Genomic DNA, 24,292 nt, shown 5'->3' with positions numbered 1-24,292 from the left:
TTTTTTTTTAAACATTTTGAGTCTGCTCACACTGCCAGGAAAGCAAAGTTAATAAGCCAATTTGTTTCTTTTTTAAGCAATCATCTTTGTGTTTCATCTCAAGTTGCTTTTCAAGCTATGAAGAAAGCACCTGTAAACGTGTTGCAGAACTACCTTATTATCCTCATTCAAACTCTTTGCAAGCACCATTAGTCAGGCAGTGCTTTAAAGCTGTCTGTAGTATAAGATGCTTCTGGTGATGATTCCTTGGTGGCTTTTTGTTTGTTGGTTTGTTTGTGATAGTGGGTTGTTTTTTTGTTTGTTTGTTTTGTTTTGTTTTGTTTTTTAAATACATTGTCTATATGCTTTTGTACAGGAAATTATCTGCTGTCCTTTGCATAAAGACTGCAAGTCAGGTGGTCAGATGGCTTGTGACAGAGCTACAAAAGATAACATGAGAAGGAACAGCAGTCTTCTAGCAGATGCATTTCTGAGCTTAATATACCTTTTTCCAGTACATGATCCGCTATCTAAAGCAACTAGCTTTATAGTGTCTGTCCTGCCTGGTGGTTCTTTGCGTGAAAACTAGATAACGGATTTGAGGTTTTGATTAAGTGGAGGACTGACAGAGGCGCAGATTGTATTATCACAAAAGATTGCTTTTGGTAGGCTAAAAGCACACAATTCATTCAAATTTCATGAATAAAAGCACTGAGTTCCATTTTGGGGTTTTTAGAGGGCATGGTACACAGAACACAGGAACAATCAGGAGGCTGGCAGATTTTTTGTTCCTCTCAATTCTCATTCATTTTTGTGGAAAGAGTAGACTTCCTTTCTTGCTGACCTTGTTTTGCACCCTGAATCTCTTTGGTATTTCACCTATTTTTCCCAAGATGACTGAAAAATTCCTGTAGATTTAGACTGTGTGGGTCATTCAGATACACTCATTTTAAGGCAACATGTGGAACTGAAGAGCTTCCAGGATGCCACAACGAAAACCCAAAGGTATCCTCAGGGTCTGCAGTACAGTCTAATTATTATCACTCAAAAAAAAAAAAAACAACTTTAAAACTGCATGCTGAGTAAGGCTTTTAGCAAATCTATACCTTTACTTAGGCTTTTAAGATTCAGCTTGTCATCACATTCAGCCAGCTCTGCTCTCCCTCAGTAATGACAAAAGAAAATAACAGCCAAAGAGGTTTCAAAAAGGCAGGAGTTAAAAATACTGGCTCTCTTCTTCTCTCCCTGAGCATATCATTATTTCAGGTGACATGGTGAATTTAGGCAGAAAGTAAGTTTTTTTACAATATCAGTTGAAGGTTTATAGGTTTATGTTGATAAGTGTCTGAAAAAGGGGATGACAGGAAAGTCCTAATGGGGAATTGAGCATGAAGAACAGAGTATAGAAAATATATTGAAATTCCAGTGTCTTCAGTGGGCATGCCACATGGTTTAGAAGACAGAAGAGAGACAGCAGTGAATTTTTTGGAAGGCCCTTTCTTAAATTCATGGCTATTCACAAATAAAATGGATTGATAGTTCATTTTCACTGAATGACCATTGACAGGAATATCCATCCCTGACTGATGTAACAGTGACAACGAGAGAAGAGTGAAGGCACAGTGGGTTTTATGGAGCGAGGATGTCGAAGAGACGCCTGGGCAGCAAGTTGGCAAGTGGCTCTCTCCCCACGCAAAGAGGCAGAATTACTCCACATCATTCAGGTCCAATGGCCTGGGTTTCAAACAGCTGAAAATATCTTCACTTTTACAAGCAACAATTTAACAGGCGGTTCTTCTGCTTGCTTTCTATTTACTGGAAAAAGGCAGGCTATAAATACAGGATTTAGTGCAGCTCAGGGCCAAGGTATGGGTCCATCTTGGCTCTTTGTATATAAATACAGGTGAGTCACTGGATGTGCCCGTACACACCTTGAAAGAAAAATACCCAAAGTGATCACTGACTGCCAGGAACCTGTGCCAGATTGTTTGCAATGTCCTTTGCTCCTCCTTGGCTCATCTTCATTCATGAATGCTGAGCCAAGTTAGAGTCTGCCCTTTGGCTCATTTCATTGGCTGGCTCACTGCTACAAGGTACACATTTTTTAATGAAAGATTGTTTACACCCATGTACGTATATACACACACAGACAAATTTCCAACAGATTTTAGGCTGGCTTGTCACAAGTTTAATGGCTCTTCTTCCAAAAGGTATGTGGTGAATTATTTATGCTCGTTACAGCATGCACAGAGGTTTCTGTGCTGCTGAGGATTTTACTTCAGTGTTTGCTTACTTGCTGCATGGAAGGCTTCCTGGTATTATTTTAATTTGCTTAGATGAAGGAAGGGTCAAGCAAAAAAAATCTGTAGGTCAGTGAGGTAAATGCTCCCTTTTAGAGTGAAATTTGTGCCTATGCATAGATGTGGTCAAATGGTCCAAATGTGATCTTAGCTGATGATGTTGAAGAATTTAGTAACTCCTGTAAATTCAGTGGACTTGTTACAGGTCACCATTGGCATAGCTGAGAGCAGAATTTGATTTGCTGCCCAAAAGAAGCTTAGTCCACCTGTTTTTTCTTTGCTGATGGTGTGCATAGTGCAAAGTACTTTTTCACTGTAGTGGGATCAAAAATGTTTTCAAAAATACTCTCGCAATAGTAAAGTGAGTGTGTTGTACAGCCAGGGTTTAACTGGGAAACGCTCCATTTTTCAAAAAAATTTTCTCCTCCTCCATGCAAGAGCTTTGCCAAAGGGTGTACATGTTACTGTTGCAGCCAAAATTACTGTTATAGCCAAGGGATGTACACATTTCTGTGTAAATGCGTTGCCAAAGGGTGTGCAAGTTACAGTTCAAAGTTACAGTTGAAGGGGCATTCCTAGCTTTAACGTATGTGATCTGCTTATCCAGTCAATTAAACACGGTTTATTTTCAGACGGCTGAGGGGATTGCTCATGTGATGCAGAGCCTATTACTATGGGAGCCCTTAAAAACAAGTTCCCTTTTAACTTCTTACTGTTATGCAAGGTATTACTGGTACTCATGGTATTCCCCATTCTTTGTACAATACATGCTTCTACAAAGTATAGCTTACCTCCAATTAAAGATGGTAAAAGTGCTGTGTTTTTACTCTGAGGGTGCCAAATATCCCGTGAATCTGCTCCAGGCTGTGCATGGCTCTTTAGCAGGCAGCGTGGCAGCCATAGTCCCGCTCTGAGGGATATTGAGTGAATGACAATGGCTCAGGATACAGATCTGTTGGCATACTAAATTCTTCAGCAAAAAATATCTTCTCAGTACACAATGGGGGCAAAAACAGAGCAAACAAAATGTAAAGAAAGAATATAGAATGGCACAACAATATGAGACAAGAAAGTGAAACTGGTTGAAACTGTTCTTTTCAAAGCAATCTCAGTGTCCCAACAACAACAACAAAAGTTTCTGAGAAATAAATAAATAAAAAATCTGTCAGAAAATGAAATGATTTCCACATTTCTTTTTCTTTTTTTTTTTGTGTGTGTGTGTGTGTGTGTGAAAAACCGAAGCCTCCATAATTTCTGCCAAACTCCATCAAAAATCTGATAGCTCTGTTCTGCCAGGTAAACCCTCTCTCTGCTCTCTCTCATGTTATAATTTCTTAGAGTGATCCATTACTGTTGTATCAGAGCTCCTCACCAGTGTCAATGGGTTCAACAGTTGTTGTGGGTGATCCTAAACAGACGTCTCTGCATGTTTAAAGGCTGGGCATGGTTCATCTGGTCTATTTTGCTTTAGGAGGAGGAGTTGCACCAAAACTTCCACTGACACTGGTCGCTAGATCTCACTAGACCATTCAGAGTGCCCAGGTTGGCTTCTTCATCAGGAGACCTTACATCCACCTTTGCCTTTTGACATCTACAGCACTAACATTTGCCTCTAGAATTCTACAGCAAGACATCAGTCAGTACTAAGTATTTGATACATCTGAACCAAAGAAAGATGTCTAATCTTTCTGAAACAGGTCTGAAAAATTGCCCTCTCTTGGTGCTTGCTTTTCTCCATGGAATAGTCAGGGAATATGCCATGATTAAATCAGACTAGATTAGGTCTAACTTCTACATATTTAAAGTTAGATGAGATAAAACTCTTTGTCTCACAACTGATTCACAGCAGGAAAAAAAAAAAACAGTTCAAAGAAAGACAAACAAAATGAGTAGGAGCAAGGAACGCTTCTGTTTGATGAGAAGTTAATTTAGAAGGAAAACAGGTAAGGAATAACATGATAGGGCTGTTCACTAGTAAACTGGAAGAGATGAAATGAATGCAGCCTACCTACTTCCTCCCAGTCAGGAGCAAAAGAACATTAAATAGGGTGGAAGAGACAAACCTGAATATCAAAAATAAAATATGGAAATATTTCTTCCATAGTGCACAATCATCCCATAATTGTGACATAGTAAAGAGCCCAGGAGTTTCAAAGGACTCAGAAAAAGATGTCAGGTATATCCAGATAATAAGAATATCACTAGTTGCTTTAGTTAGCTAATAATCATGATTTTCTCACAACAAAGGTAAAGGAATACGCTGTTCTTTTATGATACATACACATTAGTGCAAATTCAACTGCTAACTTTGTCATTAGTCATTATATGAAAAAGGAGACAAAAAAAGCATACATTTGCCCCAAGCCCATGTTTGATTTCTGAGTGTGTAGCCATATTTACCTAATGCTTGTAAACAAGCCAAAACTTGCATGCATAAAATTGTTATTTTTCTTTACAAATTTGTTTAGAATTTGCTCCATGTTGCATGTAAGATGTAACATCTCTTTTATTTGTTGAAATGAAATCACTTCTAACTTTCTCTTTTATGTCTTCTGCTTTTACAAGATGTTTCTTCTGGCAATATCAGTCAACTTTCTTTACCTCATTCTTTTTTCCCACATTGCCAACATTTCTGTGCTGCTGACTTTTGCACATATCCCCAGGAGTTTTTCTGAAGATACTGTGAACAGGAGACCCTGGATGTTTACCAACTCCTTACTTATTTATTATACCTGGCTCACTTCCTAGGACACAGTGAAAACAGTGTCTGTTCTTGTTGATTGCTAAACAAACCTTGTAAGGAAACAGTTCTCCAGCATGTCTAGGAACATTACTTCTTCCCTTGGGACCCCATCACTGTCATCAAGGGCAACATCTACCTGGAAATTAGTGGCTCTCTGAGCATTCACACAAACCTTGCTACCTGCATATTTACACATATTTTCTACAATATTGAAATGCGTCAAATTTGTTTTCTTGCTCTTGTCCTTGGTATTTCTTGGGTTATATCTCAAAACCCATGGTTTGCATTGCCAAATTATATGAGCATTTTATTGTAACGTTCTCTTCTACATTTAATGCAAACTTTAAATTTAAACATACAGCTTTGATAAACTCATTAGGAAGGCACTAAAGCTAGAACTGAGGTTTCTGCTTCTCAAAGGATATCTCAGATTCTGCTGTAGGGAAATGCACTTGCTGCTTATCCATGTGCAGCATACCCAGCATTACACAGGGATGAAATTTTCAGCACTATCTTAGGGATTTGGATACCCATCTCTCATTAAAACTCCATTCGTGACATTTCCAGAAGACTTCTAGGTGTGCTCGTATAGATATGGGTCTCTTGCCTCATTTCTGATTGGCCTGTCATTTAAGTATTTATCAAACATTAAACCTTGCATTATACCACACACATCACGTAGGACCTCTGTGACAGTGTTGCCTTTTATTTGTCATAGTGAATCTCTAGCAAAAAGAATTTGCATCTGTTCTTTACATCTTCCATGAGTTTGTGTTTTTCCACCTTTTTTTTTTGTCTTCTCTGCATCATTTTTAATGCAGTGATATTTCTACCAGAGCTCCTACTGTGTAGCCACTATTTTAAACTGAACCATGTCTGGCAAAGGACAGTCAACACTTCAGTTCTGAAGGGCTTTTTAAGTAACTGAAAACCTTTGCTGTCAACCTGCTACGTAGCATTTTATATATGCCTCCTTCACACCACAGGTCTCTGGGGTTTGTCAGCCTTAATGTGAAACTGTCCAAACACTACAAGTCTTTCAATGGAAAACATTACTGGCAAAGCAGAAGAAAGTAAAACAGAGAAGCAGCAGAGAGAAAATATCTGAAAAAGATGAAATCAACCTCTGAGATGCTAAGGGTATTTCTGAATGGTATATTTTTAAAATATGGTAAATGTTATTTCTATCTGAAGGGGCTCAACTTCTCTCATTGCTTGAGCATGTGCTGTGATCGAAGAGACAACCACGGTATCAGTTCCAGACTCTTCTTGGTGTGTATCCCAAAGGGTCTCCTGCCATAGACCCTATTTCTGCAACCCCCAGCAAAACCTGGTGAGCACTTCTGGATGTATTCCTTACTAGGAGGAGTGTTCCTCTGCTCTCCTGTACCCACCTCACACCACAACTGAGATATGTTTCTTCCTGTTGTATAGAAAGTCTAGGGCAAAGACAAACACAGGATCTACGAAGCCTCATTCAGTGATTTCACACAACCCCATTCCCCCATAGCACAAGCCCATCCTCTGTTTCTCAATTTCTTTATCACCAGACAAATTTCCAAGACCTTTCAGCTCACTCAGTCATGAAGAGGACATTGTTTACACTCAAATTCCCATTACACAGGTGGTGACATATGTCCCCCTGATTCTTGATGTGGCTGAAGAATCACTACAAGTTTGTTCTTTCACTAAACTGACTCTGTAGAAGAGGTCACGTACAGCTTTAATAACTATAATACTATTATTTTATCTGCCACATTGATTACATATAATGACAAATATGGAGAGTAGATAATCATTTGTATGTGGCATAGAGGAAAAAGCCAGCCCAAGTGTGAACGAGATGATCCTGTTTACCTCATCTGTGTTACCCTTGAAGAGCATCTACATCTTCTGCCCATCTTCTACCTTCCCTGCTGAGGAGCACAAGGGCACTTTCCAGTCAGACACTTCCAAGCTGCTTTGCAAGTAGAGTAGTCATAGCCCAAACTGAAATACCCTTAAACAGGTAAGTAGGTAGTAGGTAAGTAGGGGCTGGCGTCTGCAGGATGGAACAGGGCAGGGACGCAGCTAGTCCATGGTGAATCATTCATGGAATATGCTGGAAGTCAGGGAGCATCAGGGGCCTCAACAGAGATTATATGTTCATTTACTGGTTAACATCGATTGCTTTATGCACTGTATATTTGTCTTGCAGTTAGAGCATGTGCTACTGGTCAGAGGGACGTCACCTTCAACTGCATGGGTCTTTAGTTTGAACAAAAACAGTCTTTCGCACAACCTTTATGTTCTGAATGGTTGACCTACTTGTACAACAAAGCTTACCCTGCCAGAGAGCTCAAAAGCTAGAGAGCATATCAAAACCGTTGAAAACTCATATTTTGTAGATACTCAGGGCCAAATCACCAAACGTGATTAAACTTGTGTAAATCAGTGTCCCAACATCCAACATCCCTGGGCCATTCCAGGCTTGTACTGGGATTTTCACAGCCCCACATCTACCAGTGTTCAAGTAAGGACTGTAAAAAAGCAAGCTTCTGGCCTCCTTCTTTATCTTTTGCGGAAGTTAACCACAATAGAAGTTAGTTATTTATACAATACTTTGGGCTGGTCTGAAGGGAAAAAATCAATCACACAGCTGTTTTGGGTTGTTTTCCTCTCTCTTGCTGTGATGCACAAATTAAGCCACTGATTAATCAAACAATTCATTGACAAGAACCCTGATTTACGTTAAGTTACAGCATGCAAATATTTGCATATTGCTGGATGTAGATTTAAACACAGAATCCATAAGTATTATTCTTTTTTTTTTTTTTTTTCTAAAACCATGAGCATTTTTTAAGGATAATTCAAGCACAAAACTCAAGCTATTCATCTTTCCTGATGATTTGAATGGACAGACTGTGGCAAGAGTCAAACTATTTTTGCTAAAACCTTAATCTGATAAATAACTCCAAGGATGATTTTTAAAAGCACAAAGGGCAGTAATGTGCCTTGCTCCCACTAACAGTTCAAAAGAGTTAGGCATCCTGCTCCAGTTTACATTTTTAAAAATCTCCCTTCTTTGTCCTGAAATCTGTGTTGACAGCAAGCTTCATTCAGGAAATTCTTCAGAGAGAAGCCAACATGCAGATTCAGACCTTTCTGTGGACGTGCAAAGAACAACTGAGTAAATGAAGAGCAGGGAAAGACTGATGTTTCATAAGCAAGGAAAAAATAAACTTCTCAAGGGAAAAAGTAAAAGGTAAAATTGTCACTAGCTTGTCCACAACTCAGAACCTGAAATCTCTTTTAAAATTTAACTGCACTGTGGCATGCACATAATATTATTCAGGCACTAAAATCTCTGCTAAGGTTTTGTTTCTCTTGTCGAAAAAAAAAAAAAAAAAAGGACTCAAAGGATGCTATGCTCCAAAACAGACCTTTGGAGGGGTAAATCCAGATCCACATAATCTCTTCAGAGCACTTCATCTCATTCTGACACAGTGTTCTGCTCATTCTATGGAAATATGTGCTAGATGTGCTTTTTTAATGCAATTTAATTATTTACATTCAAATCTCTTATTTGAAGATGGGTTAAACAGTTATTTGAGCCTTTATTAGTGGTGCTTTTTTTTTTTTTTTTTTTTTCCCCAGCTATTTTGAGGAGATGAATCTAAATTAAATTTTGCTAAACCAGTAGTAAGGTCTAAGCAATTCAACCTTCTATGCTGCAGTTATTTATTTATCCATCAGATGGGAAGGATAGTTTTTTTTTGTTTGTTTTGTTTTCTTTTTTCAGAGGTAAGCCGCATTATTTAGAACATGGCATAGTCTGTGTCTGGTTTTTACTAATACGTGGGAGCACGATGCAACTCCTTTCTTACCTCCCCACTTCTGTTAAATCCTGCGCCCCTTCAGGGCTGTGTTTGGCTGATGTCTGCACTGGGTAATTCTCAGCAGACTGGCTCTCTGGGCTGGTGCTCCCGTGCGAGCAAAGCTGTCGTGACATAAGAGCAATGCCTGCAAGGTGCCCGCAAACAAAGCCATTCTTACTGAGTTTATCTGCATGAATTGGTAGAGCTTGCCCATTCCTGCCCAGTTCTTTTGGCTCAGACACCTTAATACTGACTATATCCCTTGCTATATGCTGAGTAATCTATTGTGAAAAATGCCTCCAAAGAGGCCCCATTATGCACGCTTTCCTACCAGGCAACATAAAAATCCTGCCTAAACGGCATGCTGATTAAAGTCCCATAAGTTCTTAAATGATTACTTACGTTTCCCAACCATTATCTCATTGCTGAAGCACCTTGCCAGAAGCCTTCTTTGTGGTGAATAATGAAATAATGCAAACTGATGGGACCCAGTGTTGATTTTTAAAGGAAAACAGGCCTCCTGAGATAACAGGATCAATGTAGCTGGTGTGAGCTGTTGAAAAAGCTGGTCAACAGACATGTCAGACACCCCTTCATCACAGTCCCTACAGTGGGATGTCAGAGACCAAAATCCTTTCTGACCTCCCTGGTTGGGCTACCTGGGCAGTGCTGCCATGAGTGTGGAAACAGAGAGGGGAATTGCTCAGTGGAGAGAAGACATGGAAAAATCCCAGAAATATGTAAAGCTTTGGTTACCCATGGCTATCTGTGCACTGAGTTATGGATCATCATATCCCACAAATTATGTATTTTGCCACCATCCCAAGATCACACTGGGGAAGAACAGCAGCTTACTTGCACCTCTGGTATATTCTGTGGCTAAGGCTGAGATAAGGACAGAGTGAGGTTCAGGTACAATTTAAATTTTTTTTAGGTAATTTATGACTTAGCAACTTGGCAACAGAATCCAGAAAATTTTACCGATCTTAGATTAACCACTTTGGACATGCCCTTGGCCAGCTATGGTTGAATTCATTGTTCTCTGTACAGTGTTCCACTTTCTGGTATTTAAAATGAACCAAAAGAGAAGTCCAAATCTTAAGACCATCAGCTTTGTGGGGCAACCATCTGATAAAATAGGAAAAAAAAATGTCAAGAGAAAAAGGTAACAAAGACTTATAATGCAGTTTTGATTTTGACTGATACTAGGATTTGTGAATCTGTGATTGCCCAGTTTTCAGTGACAGTGAAAACTCATGAGCAGCTCTTTTTAAGTATATTTCTATTACCTCCATGATTTGGGAGTAACTGTAAAGTCGTAATAAAAATGTGTATAAGCACAAGAGTTAAAAGTAGGTCTTCTACTTTCTCTGTCAGAATCGAGAGTGTTCGGCGTGTACTGAAAGATGAGAGTTTTATTGGTTTCCTTTTTGTTTGTTTGTTTGCTTTTAAGTGTAATTGGACATTGTTCCTATGAAAAACCTTTGACTTAAAGTTGCTGCATTTCAGTATAACAAGTTCAGTTGTGAGGCTCGAATCCCAAATGGCATACCAGCTGAGATTTCTCCCAGCTAGGCTTCATCTAAACTAAATCTGGCAAACAACACCTTTTTATTTTGGAGACAGACCCAGGAATGAAATGTTAGAAAAATATGTTGAATTGGGTATATAAGTGTTCTTGGTGTTTAAAGCTGTAGTTCAGGCCTCACTCCACTACGACTTTCCTGTGTAATGTTGACTTCAGTGGTCAATGTGAAATCATGAGAGCTTATTCTGGTACCTAAAATTGAACTGAGTCTGAGTCTAGCTGCCTTAGACCAAGGAAATGGCTCAGAACTTCTCCTTTCCTAACAACAACCTTACATGTATTTGTATTTGTTGGCTACATGAAGACTGCAGAATGCTTGGGTTCCTACAGTCAGGTCCTCAGGCTTGTGTGGAAGTTACTCAGTTTAAAAATTTAAGCAGCCAGTTATTTTCTAAGCTCTGGAGACCCAGCACAAGATTCAAACCTAATGTGCATAGACTCAATCTTACCCAGCCCAAAGAAATAGAGCTGTCAGTGCTGCCAATTTTTGCATTGCTATCAGTTAAACAAATTTATTTTTGCAGGTTTGAAAGTGGGGAATCAACAGCTCCAGAGACTTGTGTTAAAAAGAGTGTCAGTATAGTGGTGTAACAGATGTCCATGAAGTCTGAGAACTGATTGCGGGATGGCCTCATACCAGCAGGTATTCACATTGTGATGGCACTCCAGCCATCAAAATATATTTGTACAAAAAGAAATGAAAAATGAAGATTCACAAACAGCCCTGGCCCTCACAATACAGAAAGTACAAATACAATCACTTCTTGAGAATTTCCATAGTAAAATCAGTGTCGTTGCCCATGTGCTTAGGGGATAGTCTGTGGATGCCTGAGGAGTTAGCACTCAAAACTATCACTTCCCAAAATATAGCTTTAGCTGCACCATGTAGAACATTTTGAAGCCATCATGTAGCCTGATATACAAGAATGGTGGGGCCAGATGAAAAGCAAAAGAGATCCTAACTCATGTTGAGATTGACCTGGATTATGGACTTTATTCCCCAACTTTTTGTCGACAGTGTTTTTTAGTGCAGAGAAACAGTTCTGATAGGAGGGACCCACCGAGAACTTCTCTTTCACCTCTTCATTTAGACTAGAAACAGCTAAAGCCAGATAGGTACCTCATTCAATGAGATTGTGATTCCAGTTTTGGCCCACACATTTCAACTGTGATGAAATAAAGACATTGCTGATATCTGTGTGGCTCCATCCAACTCCTTGGTGACCAGGGGTGGTTTCCATGGAATGTGATGATAATGTTGCAGTTCAGCATTTCTGAGCTCTCTTGAATATACAATAGCACTGGAGCCCTCTCCTGTTTGCAGTAACGTGACTTTGATTTGCTCTCTGGCCACACGAATCACCTCTTTCTATCTGTACACATAGTGCTTTATCGTGTGAAAAAGTGCTCCATCCAAACAATGTGAATTAAAGGTAAAGTAAGTCTAGAGAATTCCTTCTTTGTAATAAGTTATCCATTAAATACCACTTAAGCTTTTCTTGTTTTAAAGCATATGTCAACATAATCTCAAATAGTTTTTATAAAGTACTAGTAGTAAGTCATTAAAAATGACAAAAATGTCTTTAATCTATAAAAAATATTTTAATCAACTGAGATATCTTTTTCAACATAACAAAATAAACACAACCCAGACTGGGCTATCTAATCTTCAGCTCACAATGGGATGACTTTACAGCAGAATGTCAGAATCGCTGGCTAAATTCATTGGGTTCTTATTGCTCTCAGGAGTTTTCAGGTATGTTTTCATCACTACTGTGGAATATCCTAGTTCTTTTTAAATATTTGCAGATCTCAAATGTTTATATGTTTGTATTTTCTCAGGGGCAAATGCATGTACTTTCAGAAAGGTACCATGACTGAAAAATAGGAAATAATTTTTTGCTAGCAATTGATCAAAGTTAAGATGATTCCATACCCTTTCTGAGAAGTCATTCTTCATTTCTTTTCCCTTGTTTTGAGCAAAGCGAAGAATCCTGGTAAAGGCAGAGAAAAGAAGAGGATCTGGTGAAAATCTAGGAGAATGTTGTATTTGTACTGTTTGTCTACTATGATATTATTCTTTTCTGAGCTCAGTAATATGGGACAGTTCAGTCATGGCAGAGTTAAACTCTTACACTCTTCTAATTTGGGATCTAAACCCTACAGCCTGGGGCTGCGATGAAGTCACTGTTCTGGTCAGATCCATGTCCAACATTGCAGATGCTTGTCATGAGTTCAAGGACAGCAAAAGTCAGATGAATTTGCAATCTCTCCAATTCTGTTTTTGTTTATTGTTGTGGCCAATCATGAAGTGGGACAAAACTTATCCTGCAGAAGATGGAAGACCAGGTTAGAGGGCACATACTCTCAGTGTGACACTGGGAAGTGCTGGTGTTTCCTGGAGGTCTCACTCTGGAGAGGGGCTCTTAGCTGTAGCCCTCCTGTTATCTTTCAACGTGGCCACACTATAAATTGCAATAGCTGTCTTTGTTGTAGAACTCACTCTGTCCTCCCACTTGAGAGCAAAGACATCTTAAAAACCATGGACACCAGCTGGAGTCCTTGAGCACAATGGAGCTTCACAAGGTGTGGGACATGCTTATCTGTGAAAGATACATAGGTTTTCACTACTTTGGAATAAACTACTTCACGTGTTAAGATCATTACAAACCTTACCACTTTCCACCTCAACCAAAGGCTTTCCCTGACTTTACTAATTGAGCATATAAAACAAACAAATGTATAGGGGAGGCACAAACAACCTCTTCCCTAAATATAAACAGTTCACTGTGTTGTCCAGTAGAGCAGGAAGAAAGAAAGAATTTCAGAAGGTATTCATGTTTCTTAAAACACAGAAGGAATTGCTCAAATTTTATGTTGGTGACAGAAGACACAAGGGAGGAGAGGAGGAGAGAGGAGAGCAGAGCAGAGCAGAGCAGAGCAGAGGATGAACCAACCTGTTTTTGAACACATCATCTATTAAAAAATAATCAGATATATCATAGACCATGAAGAAGTTGTTCCATTAAATACATATTTCCATGTATAAAAGAAGATAGCACATGGCAGTTGGACTAGAAAGACTGACCTGAATCTATATGTTTTCATTATCTGAGGAAGTTCAGTCTTGGATTCTTGTTTTGCCCAATTTTGTTCTTTTGGAGACTCTCCACTTTTGCAAGTCATACAGCTTTGATGTTTAAAGAAAATCTGCAGTTCAGAGCAGCATCCAGATCGTCACAGCAAGTGACAAAGTTGTAGAAGAAATGTTATGCAGTTCTGTGTTTTCACCTACAGTCTGCTCATCAATCAATTACTACTTTGGACTACATCAAAACTGCCAATTTTTGGGCAGCTATTAGCAGTGGTTTAAAAAAGAAATCAGTTAACCCTACTGACCCCTAGACCAATCAATTACTTATACTATTAAGGCAATGTTTTGTCATAGATCACTGTTATTATTCACTATCCTGTCAAATGGGAAATTCAGAAACATTTTGTACTATCAAAAGATCAGTTTTTTTTTGTTTTGTTTTGTTTTTATGTTAAAATAGTGCATTAAATATGATAAGATGTTAAAACTTTGTTCTCCACAGAAAATCAGTTCCAGTCTATCCGGTACTGGACAAAGACACCTACCCTTTCTCCTTGCACAGCCCTGGTCATTGGATAAGCAGTGTTAATGCATTGTTCAGAGAGATACAAAAAACACAGTCAGTACATTAATATATATATATATGTCAGACCTCACTCCATTACTTTTCTGTTTAATCTGTGCCATACAGTAAAAACATAATCATATGCTGTAGTGTCAGGGTTTTGTTGGCATTCATTCAAGATGACGTGAATAATTCAGTTGTGACTTATTATTATATCTTTTAACTGAGATAGGATAATCTTGTGATGGGACATTGGAGTGGGACTCAAGAGGTTTAGAATAGATCCTCGATTCAGTCCATCTTCCCTGGTGACTCAGTTTACCTCAGTTCAGAAACATATTCAAACATGTGAATTGTTCCACCTTCATGCAGCCAAAATGTTTGTGTGCAAAACTATCTTAAGCACATGTTCATGTCATATTGACTTTCATGTACACTGAATATTTATTAAACAGCTGTGTTTTCTGATGAACTGGAATATAAATTCTGGGTATTTATTTCCTCTTGATAAAATAGGAGTCATATACACCATTTAAAATCTTTTACTTATCTTCACTATTTTAGGCACAGTTTGGGATAATCACACATACATAACATCAGTATTTTAAATCTAATATTTATTTATTACTCTGAATTCAGGAGGACTAACGAAGGAATAAAGTAACCCTAAACATAATGATAGCTATTATAAACCAGCTATCAGACTCTAAGCTCTTGGTTCCAGATCTACCTGGGAGTTTATGAACAATAAGCAGTACAGTGGATACTTAATTATTTCCAACACAAATAATAAGCTATTAGTACTTTTAACTTCCACCTTCTCACTTATTAAAAACAACAACAAAACAAAACAAAAATCCACCAAAGTCCATTGACAAAGTGGCCAATGTTTAGACTTGAACATTCTAAGCCGTTTGTGGCTGTCCAACACACTAAGCATTTTTCTCATTCCAGGAAAAACAGCAAAACATAACTATAAATGGTGATTACAGTTATTTCTGTATAACATAATAGTTATTCCTCAATGTAATATACAACATGATAGAAGAGAAGAGAAGAGAAGAGAAGAGAAGAGAAGAGAAGAGAAGAGAAGAGAAGAGAAGAGAAGAGAAGAGAAGAGAAGGGAAGGGAAGGGAAGGGAAGGGAAGGGAAGGGAAGGGAAGGGAAGGGAAGGGAAGGGAAGGGAAGGGAAGGGGAAGGGAAGGGAAGGGAAGGGAAGGGAAGGGAAGGGAAGGGAAGGGAAGGGAAGGGGAGGGGAGGGGAGGGGAGGGGAGGGAGGGGAGGGAGGGGAGGGAAGGGAAGGGAAGGGAAGGGAAGGGAAGGGAAGGGAAGGGAAGGGAAGGGAAGGGAAGGAAAAGAAAAAAGAAAAGAAAAGAAAAGAAAAGAAAAGAAAAGAAAAGAAAAGAAAAGAAGAAAGAGAAGAGAAGAGAAGAGAAGAGAAGAGAAGAGAAGAGAAGAGAAGAGAAGAGAAGAGAAGAGAAGAGAAAGAAAGAAAAGAAAAGAAAAGAAAAGAAAAGAAAAGAAAAGAAAAGAAAAGAAAGAAAGAAAAGAAAAGAAAAGAAAAGAAAAGTGGCCGGTCTGTTTTTAGAATTACTCTAATTCAGACTGATCTATATTTTAAATGATAAGACCATAATAAAGTGCAAGACTCCACATAAAAGTTTATGATAATAATGACTGTGGTTCACAATGTGTGCTTGATCTCCATTCATATTCTGTATTTTATTGTATGACAATTATCAAATGCTTTATTGTGATCCTTGTTTCCTTTCATGCTTCTTGTAATTGAACAGAAAAGATCTCGACAGAGAGATTTCTATCATTTAGATATATAAATAGAGTTGGAAATCTCTGCATGTAATTACCCCAAGTAAATATTTGCTAAGCTTTTGTAATCACAGTGTCTAATGATGGACAAATTTAACTTCCATTCAGACCAGTTATGGAAACTGAACTTCATAGATTTCTCTCCTCACAAATTTCATCTATTTTGTGTGTTTTTAATGGGGTATCTGATAGGTAACAGTAAAGATTTGCTCATCATTCTGGCATAACCAAATGGACAATATGATAGTTATACTTTGTTTGTTTGTTTGTTTGTTTGTTTTTCCTAGCAGATAGTTAATGCTTTACTGTTTATCAGCAGTGAAACAATCAGTAAAGCTATGTCTTGATGCTGCAGCCCAAAGGAGGAGCTAGATCCGCAGTGCTGACTGATAGACAGAAGTTTAGTTGATTTCCTTGGGACTTGGAACACTGAACAAACACAGGATCATCATCAAGGACTGAAGTCCAACTGCAAGACTTGTCCGGGAGAAAAAAAAAATGGGTTCGAGGGACTTTTTGACACCTGAACTGAATTATGGGCATCACAAAGAACTATCCAGTGGAGAAACACAGCTGTGCATAGATATTATGGCATGCAGAGTGGTTGAAGAGACAAAGAAAGAGTTGGCCTTAGCCTTGCCCATCTTCCAGTACACCCAACACCTTGCTCAACAGTAGTCTTAGGAGAGATAGGGAGGCCCAGGTGGGCTGTGCTGTGCTCTGCCTCAGGACAATAGGCTAGTGCCGAGGTGGGCCCTCCAGTCTATCTGATCCCTGGTTGAGAAGGGGACAAGTGTTATTGTGTGTTGCTGAGATAACACCTGACTATGGTTGCACTGGGACCTGCAGAAATTTCAGCCTACTGATGTGTCATTTTTGAGGAAAGTAATGGAAAATCCAGGCAAGCTGTTACTTTCTTTGGCCGAGGGACTGCTTATCAAGATCCTTCTTCATGTTCAAAGATAAGTAGGTGATATATCATCATGGTTTTGGGTTTTGTGAAGATTGATATCCATCGTTCACTGTATTGGGAAATCTCATCCCTGACCTAGACTGGCAGGATTTGTTTTCTACTGTCCCTGAGGGCCAGAATGATATTTAGCTGTGAAAACTTCCAAGGCACCTTCAGTACAGAGAACAAAATCCTTGCTTTCACCTCCTGAGAAACTGCAGGCACAAAGAACTTTTTTTAATTTATTATTATTATCATTTTTTTGTAGGAAATATGTGACAAGAATCTAATGTCAGTATTTGCTGACACTTGCCTGGTGCTATCTCATAATTCCTCTTTATTAAAACAGGAAATACACTGTGTTGTATATGTTTTACACACGCACACAAATGCACACAGGCTTCTCTCTCTCAGTAAAGACAGTACACAGATTCACCTCCCATTTTGTACAGAGCTTTTTGTTACACCATTCTTGCAGTGTAAGAAAGCTGTAGTATAAAGGCGAATCAAATGGCAAGAACACGCTTATTTTCTCATGTACTATGTGATGCATGCAAAGGTAGACATAAGTCTGTATTTTATTTGTGAGATACTTCTTCATAGTTCACTTGCCACTATTGTCTTCAGAAAAGGGTAACCAATAGTTAAAATCTTTGTGAATTTTTGCTAAAATTACTTTTTTGTGTACTAGTTGTTAGCTGTGTCTGTTCTTGGAAAGTAGCATGCCTCCTCTACAAAACAGTATTCCAACAATGCTTGTATTTCCCACCTCTGGGCTGGAGAGACTATGAAAAGTATCTCTTTTTTTTTTTTTTTTTTTTTAAACAAATCTTTCAAAACTACTCAGCCCCTTAATTTCATTATAAATTGGACTTGTACAAATCCTTACAAGTATGGTTGCCCTTTGACAGTTCTTCCTGCTTTAGTCTTAGAACAGCAATGGGAACAGGACTCTTGATCACAGCAGGAATGCGTTTATGATCATGCATTGCTCAAGTCTGTTTTTATTTCTCATTTTATGTAAAATGCTGCAGTAATCCCTTTAGAATTCCCCTCAGCTTAAATCTCAGAGACTGTTCAAGACTGCCTCTTAATGTCTCAAGAGCACTTCAGCTCACATAAGCCTCATATTCAACAGGTAAAGCCCACTTTGTTCTATAGAGATGGCTGAAGTAATGTAAAATTAAAGATTTAATCTTCTGTGGTAACTCAGACTGTCCTCAGTCCAACACAAAGACACTAAAAGTCTGTTAACTTTTAAGTAAGTAGAAAATTCTTTGATTGACAGTGGTCTGCTGTATTGATCCCAAAAACTATGCCACAACAAATTTTATTACAATTGGGTGAGAAGGCTTACTGCACACTTTGAGAACGCAAGAGGATTCATTTCACTATTAACAGGTTTTCTCCATTATAAACTCTAATTGACAGGATTTAAAAGCAATTAAAGTCGAGACCAAACATTTTGGACAAATTAAGGAAGGATTTTTTTGGTTCTCTCTTTTTTTTTTTAAATCTAAATTTAGACTGAAGCAGTCAAAGGAGGGACTGGGCACTTGAGAGTTCAAATGACTGGTAATTATATGAAACGGAATATAGTCTGTAGAATTTAATTCTCCTTAGGAACTACACAAAGTAGCTTAACCAATCTTCATCTTTAATGTGTTTTCTCCCACTTAGTGGCCAGATGCTTGTACAATGTACTCCACCAATTAATGGAGTATTGTAGCCTAGGCTGACATTCAAGGTGAGTTAATACAAGGACAACCAAATTTAATGTATATTTCCTCAGCCACAGATCTATCCGGTACCTCCAAAACAAAACAAAAAAAGCCACAAAAAAAACATCCAACTCTTCCCCTCAGTAAACCAATAGAAGATACTTTAAGATTGTCTGGGCTGGTATTCTTCAATGCAGTGAACAAATTTGTCAAGAGGAACAAACGCGGCTGAGAGAGAACTCCAGAAGCTTAGCAGCTAGGCATTTTGATGTTGATGCACTGGAAGGAATTCTGTTTCAGGCGTGCTTTTCTACCTTGAACTGGGACCAAGAGTTGATATATGAATTTGTGTAACTTAATGTTCTGGAAAATTTTAGTTTGCCATACCCAAAATGAAGCAGTTTGAGAGTAATTATTATTAACCTGTTTCCATTGCTAGGGTTCCAAGTCCTCATCAGAGGTATGGAGGACCAGTTAGGTATCTATCTCAGGATGAGTGGAATAACTCTTTAGACTGCATTAAGTAGACCTTACATTAGATCTCCACTGAGCACAGTGGAAGCTTAGGTCACTTGTGAATAAAACCACATATACCCATATTTAGGAATCCTAATATGTGAGCTGAATCTTACTCTGAGTGATAAATCTGCTTTAACTCTACTTTAATTTTCACATGAAAAAGACAGCCTTTGCCATCTATCTTGCTTAGAAATTCAACATCAGATCATTTCTGACCTGACTGTATTTTAAATTTAACTTTTGGGAAATGTGTATCTTTGGAGAAAAGCTCTGAGATTTGTAAAAAAAATATAAAAGATTACAAGATTACAAGGCCACATCTCATTCATTTTATTTTTACCTGTGTTTTGATAGCTCACTGTCCAGAAGTATTCAATACTTTCCCTTCTGTCCCTACAACCCTTTGCTTTCTCTTGTTTTTACATAATGAATTATGTCTAAATTACCAAATCGATAAAAACAGAAGAAATTAACAGCAGTATTCATAGGCCATTTTCAGTGGCATCATTGGGTGGCCACAGTCTCATCTGAGAAGTACACCTCCTCAAAAAGAGTATGGATGCAGTACAGTGGATCTCAGCCTCTCCTTTACTATTCTGTTTTTGGTAAAACCCCATCTTGTCATTGAGACAAAGACCATAAGATCATCTCTTCCCCTTGCTTGGCAGTAAGGCACAAACCTTATGGCAATGCTGTCATGAAAAACTCATATGGGCATAACTGAGACCTTACTATAGACATCGCACCACAATGGCAATACAAATCCCATTCACCTTGTAAATAGAGAAGTAGGGCTATTTTCACTTTCTTTTCTTCTTCAGAAGACAAGGGTATTTATTATCTTCAATTTTCAAATCTCACAAATGAACAAAAACTATGACAAATAAATCTTTTGACAAACCACTTACCTTCCCATAAATAAAACCCCCAACACCTCACCTAGCTCTTCTCAGCACAATCCAAAATCAGGCACTTAGCTGTCTCAGAGCTTCAGTTTTAAATGGCTTGCTGAAAGTGTACACCCTCATAGACAATTTCATTTTGTAAATGTAGACTTTGCAAGCAGTGCCAGGATAAATATAGGGCTCTAATTACTTAAAGAAAAGGCAACTAAGAGGTGGTGAAAGTTCCTCTTCCAACATCCATCTATCTAGGTTACAGCTTTATAATGTTACCCATCACCATAACAGCTGAGTGCCTGCTGTGCAAAAGACCTCTACAATACAGGAAAGCTGGAAAGGAAAGACAATGCATCTGCAACATGGCCCCTAGCCCAGCTACCATCTGACCACTCTGTCATGGGCTTGTTTAGTCTAAAGTAAATAGTTTAGCAAGACCTTTTTGAATATACATCTAGGAGAACACCAGTAACGTTACCCTACTTGAGGTGAGTGAGTGTGAAAAACCATGTCTGAGGGTCCTATTAACTTGCTACTGTCTTAAGGTAGGATCTCAGATAAGATTTTGTAACTTCTCAGGATCTCCGTTTCTTATCCCCATGATAAGAGAAGTTCTTTAGTTCATCTGGCAGCTAATACAATATATAGGAAAAGCTCTGGGGACAAGAATCAAAACCAAGGTCTCTCTCTATTTAACTCCCCAAAGGCTCCATTAGTCTTGCCATATCTAGGTTTTTTCAGATCTCTCCCTCTCTGCCACACACATTCTTGAATTTTGTTCTACTTTCACTGGTAAAAGGTTAAAAAGGAGAGGCAGTGTCCCATTAAGACCAGCTGGCAGATGTTAAGCCAGAGTGCTTTTGGGGATTGTGAGGGTTTGAACCCATCACTTGTTGATAAATGCCTGATACACTGGTGTTTGCTAAACATCCTCTGGAAAGGCCAATGCTCTCAGAGGATGTAAATGATGTGGCACCTGGGATGGGATTCAGATGTGGGAGATGGTACCTCAACGCTGTGGTCTCCATGTGAGCTCTGAGGAGTCTGGGAAACTGCTCAACTGGCCAAATGTCTGTGACTGATTTATTAGGAGCTGATCAGCTTTCAGGGCTACATGGACTGTGCTGATTCTACCTATCCTGACTGTAACAAACACTCATGTATAGATCACAGGGACACATCTGTGCTCTGGATGCCTAAAAGCATCTTCCTCCAGAGCTACATCCCACTCTTTGTTTCTGGATCATGAGCAGGTGTGAGTAAGACAAAGTATCTAGCTCAGTCTTGTCTAAGCTGAACTCATTCTCTGCTTGGACAGAAGTTGGATTTTCTACTGCTTTAGAAGCTGTAAATGTGCACAGAGAGTTAAGCAGATCTTCAAAACTGCAATTTGGAATTTACACCCCTCAGGGAACAAACCTAGGTGCTTTGCTCAGGAGGTTCATTTACCCAGGCACGCTGTTTAGGTACTGGGAAAAAGAAGCTTCTCTCTGCAGGACAGCTCAAAGGCAGGAACCGAAATCAGCTTCTCTGAATCACCTTCTGGAAGTGCCTTTCTTTCTCTTTCAGCTGTAAAGAAAGCTCTGGAAAAGCAGCTCTAATTTAGGCACTAAGATGACAGCATGAATACCTGCAGCCCAAATTACCTTACAACCAATTCTGGATGCCCAAAGTTTTCTTTCTTTCTTTTCTGTGGCCTGTGAAGTCTGCATGTAAGTGCTGAAATGCTTATTTTGCTGTTACTGCTTATGCAGGTTGACATTCTCACCATATGCAAATCCATGTGTGTTTTACCTCTGACCAACACAGATGGAGTATTTCCTCAGTGTCTTAGAGCTAATCACCTGTTATTTTCTGCCAGCTGTAGGACTGGGCATTGATTTAGCTGTGGAGATGAAACTTTCTTGATATACTTGGTAAAATTTTTAATCAATCCAATGCAAAAACCTTCTTCATCCTACTAGAATATTCTGTTTCTCCTCTCTCCCTAGGAAATCCCATTATCTTCTGTCGTGTGTCAAAATATATCTACCGAGTATTGATATCAAGCAATTATGTGAGGCAAAATCATTCATGTACGGTATACCGGCAGAGAGAAATGACTGCATTCTGAACTGCATCTCTTTGTAGCAACGTGGCAAAGGCTTCAAACCTCATATGGAAATGAGCAGTGCATGTAAATTACTTTGCCTAAATGGATTTTCATTAGAAGTGGAATCTAAGCAGTTCAAAAATCACTAATGTTCACTGGCAGGAGCCAAATGGCTGAGTCAACATCACTTTTAGTCTTTAGTGCCTCTTTTCTATAACGCTGAACCACTGAAATAGTCTGATCAAACTTGGCATTACAGAAAAAGCACTGTGCCAGATTAGTTAAGTCATAGACTGACTCATCCTTGGGGTATGACAAATGCTAAATGAGCTACTGATCCTCTGGGTAGCTGGGTACAGCTCCCTGAGAGACTGGGACACAGACAGTAGCAGATATTAATAGCAGGTGGCTCTGTCATTTGGTTTAATTATTCTTATTTATTCTCCATAGGTTTCTCTTCTTCACCCTTGCTGCTGATTATTTTAGCTATGGTGTAATGTACAGAAGCCCAACACTCATAACTTAAAAAAGTAAAGAGTCATCAAGATTCTTAAAGTAATCTTGAGCAGGTCTTGGCTTTCACCTGTACGTGCTACAACATCCAATATATATAAAAAAGAGGTATACCATGAGCTATGGGCAGATTTGTGCGTCGAAGAGACAAGATGTGCTCCACCAAACATCCAAGAGCATGTCTGTTCTCAGAGCATGCATAACAGAACTGTTCCCGTCAGAGACTCAGGCTGCAGGTAGCTTCTCTGAAGGCAGACTGCTTGCATAAGCATCCTGAGATCCAAAATACAGTTGTTGACTGAATACCAACAATTTCAGTGCTCATTGGTAGCTTTTTGAGTGTTTTCATGGATGCATGCATCTAACTTCTGCTCATGTGTTGTTGCAGGAAGGTATCCTGTCATGCACCTTTCTAAGGCAAAACAAAGGGACAAGAAACTTGGTGACAAGACTCCTAACAGTCTTTCTTGCTGCCTCTTTCACAATGCCTGAGTTTTCTCTGTAAGTCTTAGCCTACAACTCTGTGAAAGGACTTGCAGCTTTATGATCTTGTGCTCTGCATTTGCTCTGCTCAAGAATTACTTTTGGTACAGTCAGGAAGATGCACTAAATGGAAAGCTGTTATTCTTCTAGTTAGATTTCAAGGCAGTTTAGCTTGCATTATTGGCCACCAGGGATATTGTTATCAAGCTATTTGTGGGTAGAGCTGCCATAAGTAACACTACCAGGCCTGCCTCATCCACGTTTCTTTTGACCTCTATGGCATCCAACACTTCTAAATTTTAACAGAACATAGGAGTGCACAATTCACCTTTACAGCATTACTTACATGACAGTGTATTTACATAAAAAATGCAAGTTTTGAGAACTGACTTGGCTTAGCTTTTTGCTCATTACCTGAGTGCCACCATTCTGCTTGAACCTACCTCAGTGATGCTCATGTGGTGCTCTCTTACTCAAAGTATGTTGGGGAGATTTTTGAAAATTTAAATACAAAAGAGAAAAACACAAAAGGATGCTATGGAGTAGCTACTGAGCTATGAAATGGACGTCCCAGCCTGCAGCCCAAAGACAACACATCTGCTCACAAGCTAAGCAGGTGGTTACATAGACCATGCCAGCTTGTGATGTTCTGTTATGCCCTGTTATGCCCTGACACTACATACATTTGAAATAAATAATAGCAGCTGGGAAACAGTACCTGCAAGGATTTGTTAGCTGAATAAAGTCTTTGCCAGATGGTATCAAGCAGATGCAGCAACCTTGCATCTACTGTCACTGGCTTTCTCTCAGCTCAGACCAAGGCTCAGGTACAGGTACTCCTCCTGCTTTCTCAAGTCACATGGGACAGTTTAATCTGACTCTAAATTTGATTTTGCAACAGAACCAAACATTTGAAAAACTTGAGCTTTCCTACTATGAAATCTGCACAAGACCTTCGTGCTCCCTAGGTCTTGGGCTGTCAGTCCTGGCCTGTCCATGCTGCACCATAACCTGCACCCACTGCTGAGACCTGTGTTGGGTCTGCTCCCCTGGGGATTTCATTAAGGTAAGTCAAAGCAAACATTGAACCTCAGAAAATTAGAAGTTATTTTTGCAAATTCACGATTTGGTACAGCAAAAGTACAATGTCTATCAGACTG

Source organism: Cygnus atratus, chromosome 2 (assembly GCF_013377495.2).
Source record: "Cygnus atratus isolate AKBS03 ecotype Queensland, Australia chromosome 2, CAtr_DNAZoo_HiC_assembly, whole genome shotgun sequence".
NCBI classification, from domain to species: domain Eukaryota; kingdom Metazoa; phylum Chordata; class Aves; order Anseriformes; family Anatidae; genus Cygnus; species Cygnus atratus.
Note: the sequence above shows the minus strand (reverse complement) of the source record.